The 8,520-nt window shown below is 46.9% G+C and overlaps 1 protein-coding gene across 2 annotated transcripts in view; it reads right to left on the minus strand.

The window, feature by feature from the left end:
- Positions 1 to 7,670, minus strand: part of stag1a (stromal antigen 1a) — a 29,051-nt gene extending 21,381 nt beyond the window's left edge. For both annotated transcript variants that reach the window (XM_048988835.1, XM_048988833.1), the window contains exon 1: positions 7,397 to 7,670. The gene's annotated coding sequence lies outside the window, so the exon portion shown is untranslated. The remainder of the gene's footprint in view (positions 1 to 7,396) is intronic.
- Between the last annotated feature and the right edge of the window lie 850 nt (positions 7,671 to 8,520).

An 8,520-nucleotide genomic window follows, 5' to 3' on the forward strand; every position in this document is an offset into this window, starting at 1 on the left:
AGTTGAGCGGGACGCACAAGGAAGAGGCAGATTGCTCGGCATTTCAGAACTTCTCGCACGTTAGATAACATTTTCCTTCCAGAAGCTACCCTCTGTTCTCAGCTGAAGTATCCTGAGCGCTAACAATGGGATGTTGTCCTTTCAGCCTTTTGTCTAACTTTTGGAGCCCCTGACTGATCAATCAATAACGACCATATGCGAGACATTAACGGACGTGGTGGCAGAAAAATATGTAGTAGAGAGTGAATCACAGAAGATTCATTCATTCATTTAAAGCCAGTGACAGTGGCATTAACACCAAGCACTAACTTTATCATCATGTCCAATTACTTTGATGCAAGATCAAGCCGGGAGCTGCCCTTGCAGCTCTGAACAGACATTAAAATTCAAGAATAAATCAATAAAAGAACAAATGCCAAACTGAAGGAAGCCGTCTGTCTTCCAGCACTGCTTTGGAGATGTTTATATTTCAGAATCACCAATGGTTTTTTTTTTATTCATCTCAGATCTGGCACGGACACCATGTTGAAAGGCCGTACTTCAAAATGTTTGTGGAGCTGCACTTCTTGGCATGAGAAATCACAGGTCCCTGTGGCCACACCCCCAAGCCAAGAGACCACGCCCACCACGGAATGCAAAGCCAACCATCAGCGGTCCTGCTAGGTGCCAGCTGAGCACAGGCTGGAATTCTACATCTCAGTTACACCACACAAACTACCCACCTAAGTCTCCAACCGCCACCATAATGCCACCCAGCGCTCCCATGACGACCCATTACACAGTCGTGCTTCACTCTGGTAATCAATCAGTACCACCTGAGATGTACCACTGCTTCATTTTCCAAAGACATACTACTAAGCAATCGTCATGAAACTTCTATCAAAACAAGCAAATCCTTGTCTACTCTGTAAATAAACTGCCACGGTCACCAGCAATGTAAGGCACTCGCTCTAAAAACATCGCACAACGCAGAGGTCAGTCACTCCAGCAGAGCGGCTGCAGAGCGAACAAACCGAAAGCTTGGGCCTGAACACAGACACTGCACAGTGTTAGAAGGCAGAAGGGGGGCCTTTTACTGGTAAACCTGTCACATTCCACACATAGAGGGTAACCTTAATCTATCGGAGCCACATTTGGCAAAACAACGGAGGGTCGTTACCAGTGACAACCACAAGTGTGATAGCCGTGAGGCACACAATGAGCATGAAACGCGCGCCGCGTGCAACTACGTGCGCATGGAGCACTGAGCACGCCGAAAGTGAAACGCAGCTACGTGCAGCAAACCTGTAAACACAGACACGCACAGACTCACTGCTTCCTTGTCACTGGACTCAGAGACGCGCTACGTTTGTCCGCTCTCAGCGACTGGAGATAAAGGGCCCATTCACCTGATGGAATGGAATGCAGTTGCACTGGGGACGAACCGAGGCTTTAAAGACGAAAAGACGAAAGTGCACATGTGGGATGCTGACGATGATAGCAGGCCAAGTGTTACAGAGCTACTCCAAAGAATTAAACACACACACAAACACACACACGTTTGTTTTTTTTTGGAGATGTCAGTATAAGAAGATAGAAGAGTTTTAAATTGTTTCGGAGGAGGGTGGGTAACTGACATACATGTTGTCCGAATGCTGATCATAACTGTTTAACAAGCACAGATGGGAAGGGTTTTATGCAACTCTGAGATGGCTTTTTCTTGCTTTATCCTAATGCAAGTTCAGCATACAAATTATCCACCCCCCACAGAAACACACACATTACCGCGTGGATGCGGCAGTGTAAATAATATATCTACTACATAATAAATAATAATAATTACCATTCATAATATTATTTCAGGGAGCAGATAAGCTACAGTCTGTTGGTATCAAAAACACTTTGAACGAACGGGGTTCGTTATTTTCTCTGCTTTTCTCTGCTTCGTGCACGACTTGCCTAGATGCTGCTGTACCAGGAACAGGCTTGCACTGATGCTTCGGAGTTACTGGGCTCCTTGCACCCCTCCCAAAATCAGGAAGGCAGAAGTCTGAAACACCGCACCTAAAACAGGCGTCATCCTGCTTGGACGGCTTCCTAAAAATGCACAAGACCGCACAAATGCGATCCCGAGAGATTAATGGCTCAAGTAATTCACCAATAATAATGTTTCCCCTTCTCAAGAGCACTTCGTCTGCCCCATATCCTCATTTTGATCTTTCGTGATCCATGCCGTCTACAGAATTTCAAAGTAACACAAAAATGCAAGCAGCACAAATTCTGAGCAGGAATTTTATTTTCCCTTCGTAACATGCGGGCATATTTAAATTTAACACCTACACAAGTATGCAACCCTTAAGCACGTGCGTGTCCCAGAATATAACATTTTTGATGAACAATTAATGCAGCGCAGCAACACACTAATGAAAAGAATAAGTTTTAAATTTCTTAAATTTACATAAACAGATCAGGTGCATCACACATTCATTTAGACCAGAGAATTCCGAAACACAATCAAGAAATGTTTACTCAGGACGCACGCCTGGCCATCTAATGCTCATCAGAACTAATCTGGTTTTGGGTCACTTTAAGAAATTAAGTGATTTCTGAAATTAAAACAGCTAATGGCCAAAAGGTTGCATATTCTTGCTTGACAGAAACCAGAAATTCCAAGTCTATGATACATGTCTCCAGGTTATGTCATTACATACAGCTGCTTGTAACACAGTAATCCAAAGCTCAGGTTGATATTTTTTAAAAAACACTGTTAGTGAAGCCACATAACCGGGTAATCGTCAGGCTGATAATGCAGGCAACTGAGAAACAGATGCAGGCTGCACCTTTAAAAGTCTGAGGAGTATCATTGCAGACTTGTGACCCCTGCCCTCAGGTGCCCCCCCCCACCCGTCATGGTCACATGGATCACATGTGCAGGCACCATCTTTCCAAAGCTCTGACTGCACGCGGTTTGCTTGCTGCACCACAAAATGGAGACGGACGGACGGAGAGAGAGAGAGAGAGAATGCACTCGGCCCCCGGGGGTGGGGGGGGGCAAACCGTGTGCTCTCAGTTTCCGATTAGCAACAGGATTCACTAGTTCCACCACTCCCAACACTCACACAGACACCGAAATGTCTACCCCCCCCCCCCCCCGCCTTAAATGCAAGCCAGAAATATCTCCCACCCCCACCTAGCACCCATCAGCTAAGGACAAGGGGACGCTGGCCAATCTCCCACCTGGCACATATACAGTTGCTGGCTGGTTAGTCTGTGGAGTGTTGGGGGGGGGGGTATGGTGGTGGTGGTGGGGTGGGGGGGGGTTGTCGCAAGGCAGCCATTTTCTCTTCTATGATCGTGAGAAGAAGCCCCCCCACCCAAGCTCTAGCTGTTGTACTGATATTGTCAACTGCCTGTTTAAGCACACAAAAAGATTGAGAGATAAAGCTGTTACTTTACATGATAAGAAAGTGGTTGTGTGTGTGTGTGTGTGTGTGTGTGTGTGTGCCGTGCCCCTTTTCTCATAAGCCGCTTCCCAAATAGCATGGACATGATGCAAATAATAACCACCCAAGAAACGCATCTATAAATCTGCATCCACAGCTCAAAACCTCCAAAATATTATGAGCACAAGAACCATGCATCATAGGGAATTTTCTCCCGTCAGCCCAGGCTTACGATGAACTCGATCAGGAACGTGGAGCCTGAAGAATCACCCCCTCCACACACACACACACACACACACACACACACACACACACACACACAAAAGACAGTTCCATGGCATCCATGTTCCAGCTGCCCTTGGCTATACTGCAGTTTTTAAAAGTTAAATCAATATGACAGATGCAAGGCCTACTGCCTTTTGACAAGTGAACCTAAGAACCTAATCTTCCAGGAAGCAGGTGGGCAAGCTGCACAGACTCTGGACTTGTGACCAAACAGTTACTCACTGACCTCCCACAGGAGACTCTTCCATTGTACCCTAACTAAAAGAACTAAACTAGGTACAGCCAGCAGTGTAACTTCACCCTAAGCTGTTTGCTTGTTCAAAAAAAAAAGAAAAAGAAAAAAGACTTCGGCTAAATCAAAACCAAAATTGCATCAGCACCCATGAGAGGATCCTCGCAGCGCCACATCCACAGGGCAGACATACACCACTTCGTACCTCTTCATATGGGGCATTAAAAGCAACATGTAGAAAACACCTGGTCACCATTAAGTCAGCGGGCTCTTGCTGAAAGCACAGAGGTGAGAGATCTGTCCAACGGGAAGGGACTGGCGAATGTTTACACTAGGAACGCGGCTTGACAGTGAAATGACCAGCCGTCATATAAACCTTCAAGCTGCGGTGGTCGAAGGCAGGCTCTGAATCCACAGAAACAAATCACTCCTGGCCCGGGACACCCAGAGGACTCTCAGTGGGAAGGTGACATCAGAACAGGGGCCATGGATGCCGGGTCTACACGGCCCACTAACAAACCACCGACACTGTGAGTCAGACAGAGCCAGTTAAATCCAGATGAAACTGGTGCGTGAGAAAACGCGCGGTACTTGACAGCACCTTCAGACAAAGCCTCGTCTGCACTGAATGGCGACTCGCGTGCCATGGAAAAACACAAAGCCCCCGTCTCGATTATGCGAGGCCAGGAGGTTTTCCCATTACTACGTGGAGCTCGATTTTTCATGTCATTTTAAGGGCCACAAAAATTCCCTTCTGCCTCCAGCCGTTATTTTTTTTCTCTCTCTCTCTGTCTCTCTCTCCCCCACTCCCACTCCATTTTCTTTGCGGCCTTGAACACAATCCAGACTCTCCCGGAACATCGAATGCCAGTACATATCAGCAAGGCAGAAACACACAATGAGTACTCTGAGGAAACATACTAACGACGAAATACTCATTCAAGGGAAACGACGACAAACACACAAAAGAGAAAACCACAGAATACTGCATTGTAGCAACCCATTGTCAAAGGTCTTCAGTGATTTAATCTATAATGCCTTTTTTAAAAAATAAAAAAAAACACATTTACAATTCTTAGAAGTCCAGCTGACATTTGAATAGCTGCTAGATGACACGCCAAAAACAGATGGACTACTATTCCGTCAAACACCAGATTCCAGCTTCCCTGGCATGCGATTAGTCAGGACAGCTGTTAATCCGACAACGGCTGTTTCGCCATGGCGACCTGTGCCGGCACTCTCTGGCGCACTCTTGGCTGTGCACTGGGCGCCAGGTGCATGCTGGGAACAGATCTGTGGTAGGACACTGTAAATACCAAACTGCAAATTAAGTGCAGCTTAATTAGCAGTGCAGATGTTTTCGTTATCGTTACATTTGAAATCTACACTGGAGAAAAGAGAGACCGACTACTGTCTCGCAAAATAAATAAATGAAATGAAATTTGACCTTGAAAAATTTGTCTTAGCTCTTCTGGTGATATTCACGGCTCACTTGTATTTGTTTACATTCTGATCTCTGGGTCACCGTTCCTTCTGTTCAAAAAGCGGTGTTTGTGAATGTATCATCTAAAAATCAACGCGTTGCTCTTTAAAAACTGACAGAACGGAAGGAATTAACAAGCATCCTAAAGACTCAGCTACTGCCCCTTCCATAATCCAATCCAGCAAACCCTCTCGGCACCTAGAGGCACTCCTACTGGTGTCTCAAAGGGATCTTAAAGGCACACCAGAGACCAGGACCACCAGATGACAGCAATATGGGTTATGAGCCTTCCATTCCCAAACATGACAAACATCGCTTCTGGTAATAAATGCAAGTAATAACACCCAAAGGCCGAAAGCTACAGGTTCAGCCAAATCAATGAAATCCCGAAAGTCATTTAAACTGAAAGTACTGCTTGTACAGCCATATGCTTTAAAATAATCCTTAAAGTTTCATCTGCACAGGGGGAAGAGGGTGTTGAATAACCTGATTTGTTCAGCGACTGCTGGTTCCCTACAAAACATGGCAATCCACTGTCCCAGTTCATTTCCCCCAACCTTCTCCAGGACAGTGCTGACTTTGTGGTCTGTACTCCAACACACACACAAGCACGTGCACACACACGCAAATGCTCATCATTAAACTTCACATGGAACATGTGAGGAAATATAGTGCCAAAAGCTCAGATTTTTGAACCAGATAGCACTCATTAAGACACAACTACTTGTTACTGTAACTCAATCACTGGAATCGGATCATCATCATCCCTGCATACCTCAGGTAATATGGTGGGTCTGTTATTTTTTAATATAAGTATGGAGTTTGTGTATGAATGTGGTCACATTCAGCCAGGTGACAGGGAGATGACCGAGCCGGGTCACGATCCTCGACTGGATCAGGGTGACCCATGTCACCTGCCTGACGACAGCCTGGATCCTTTCCCTCCAGAGTGGAAATAACCTGAATGCACGCCCGTAAATGGACGACAGCGGGACGGAGCGTGACTGCTGATCACATATCACTTCCAGGAAGATGGTGCAGTGGCAGGGAATGCAAAGTGACACCTGGACCGCGGCACCGGGTCCAGTCCAACACCCATCCGCATGCTGCAAACCGGCGCCCCGTAGGCTTCATCCGACCTCATGCCCCCGGGGGTGCACAGGAAGGGGGGGAGGGAGGGGCTGAGCGTGCTGTGCCACCCCTTTATAAGCGCTAATTTCTAGTAAATGGCGAACTGTCTTTGGAGAGGAGGAGGGGACGGGGGGCGACATCGCCTGCGTCTCGTCATCCACCTATAGCCGCGACTGTCCCCGCTAAACATTTCGGCCGTTAAAACTAGGAGTTGTGGACCCTCTGGGTAAAAGTACCGTTCAGTCAAACACTAAAAAAAAACAATAAGTGTCCGTTTCTAGTATGGCTTTTCGCTAATGGACACAATGGCGGGCAATCTTGTTACGGCGGAGAAAGGGAGGAGGAGGAGGAGGAGGAGGAGGGGGAAGAAGAAGAAAAAAAAGCTTCGAACCCGAAGCCGCCAAATGGAGTCGGTTCGGTGCAGTTTGCGGGTCCCGCCGCACCGGAGCCCCGGTGTAAGAAAAATACACACGGTCAGGGAAGCGGCGGAAACCCTAACGGAGGTCTGACAATGTCCGCCTTTCGGAGACGGGGGGAAAAATGTCTCCCCGCATAAATAATAAACACGGCGGCGGCGGCGCTAAGCCGCCAGGGGCTCCGCCGCCATCCCGCCGCCTGCGCTCGGCGAGGAAAATAAATACAAATAAAGTCGTTTAGGTAAAACGCTTCGGGAGCGTAAAGAGAGAAAAGAAAGCGCATTCGCCCCATGGTGGCCGGGCGGCCCCATCCCCCACCTACAGTCGCTCGCTCTCCCTCTCTCACCGTCCTCCATCTTTAATCTGCGCCACCTCTCCCTTCTCCGCGGCCCGGCGTCAAAGCCCCCATGCGCGGAAAGCAACTTACCTCCTCCGGCCATCGCCACTCCGTCCGGCGCCGTGCGAAAACCAAACGCTCTAGCGATATATTTTACACCGTCGAGGGTTTTAATTTTTTTGCTTTGTTTTTGTTGTTGTTTTTTTTTGGCTACGGAAAAAAATAATAAGACCGCGAGTAGAAACCGCGCCTTTCAGAAGAGCAGCAATCCTAAGCCGCCATCTGGTGGCATTTTCCACAATCGAATGGCGCAGCTGCAGACCGGAACCGCGGTGCCCTCTGGCGGACACGGAGCCACACTGCGGAGGCGCACCGAGGAGAGGGGGGCCGGGCGGGAAAGGGCTCCGAAAGACCCCGCCGACTGGGGACACGCATGTGCGTGCGTGCATGCGCGGGGGCAAGGGCGCGTGGGCGGGGACACGTGCGCTGGGGGTGCGTGAGCAGGTGGTCCTCGCGTGTTTGCGTTTCCCTTATTATTATTATTATTATTATTATTATTATTATTCATCCATGCAAGTGGTGCATGTTTCTTGGAGGGAACGTAGCCACGCGGTCCTTGCTTCTTTGTGCTTATTATTATTGATATAAATATTAATATTATTATAATAGTAGTTTTCTATCCATCATTGCAAGACAGCGGTTGTGCATGTTTCTTGGAGGGAGCGCGGAAACTAGCGTGCAGCCCTCAGCACCGTACGAAATACGTTTAACTGTTGTTTCATAGAAGCAATTAAAATAAATGTAGCGTGAACGCGATCAATAGCAGGATCGCCGTGATGTTCCGGCTACACTGATACAGGAGTCTTTGAAAAACCATCTGTTTGCATTAAAACTATCGTTTTATTGCCTCTGCGACTGGTCAATGATCTGCTACTTGCTATACGCTACAATAATGTAAAAAAAAAAAAACATTTATCACAAACGTTGTGGCTAGGGGTAAGAAGCACAACCGTAACATTATTTATAGAAAAAAATGTATTTAAAGATTAGTACAAATTAAACACATATTAAACACAGATTAATCACTCAGTAAATGTGAAATTGTTTTGTGATTATTTTTTTTAGTTTGATTTTATTAAAATAGTATATTGGTAAACATTTATAAACGTTTTCTGTTTTATTTTTTTCTGTGCAGAATGTTTTGTGGAAATAAA

The sequence above is a fragment of the Brienomyrus brachyistius genome, chromosome 21 (assembly GCF_023856365.1).
Source record: "Brienomyrus brachyistius isolate T26 chromosome 21, BBRACH_0.4, whole genome shotgun sequence".
In the NCBI taxonomy this organism is placed as follows: domain Eukaryota; kingdom Metazoa; phylum Chordata; class Actinopteri; order Osteoglossiformes; family Mormyridae; genus Brienomyrus; species Brienomyrus brachyistius.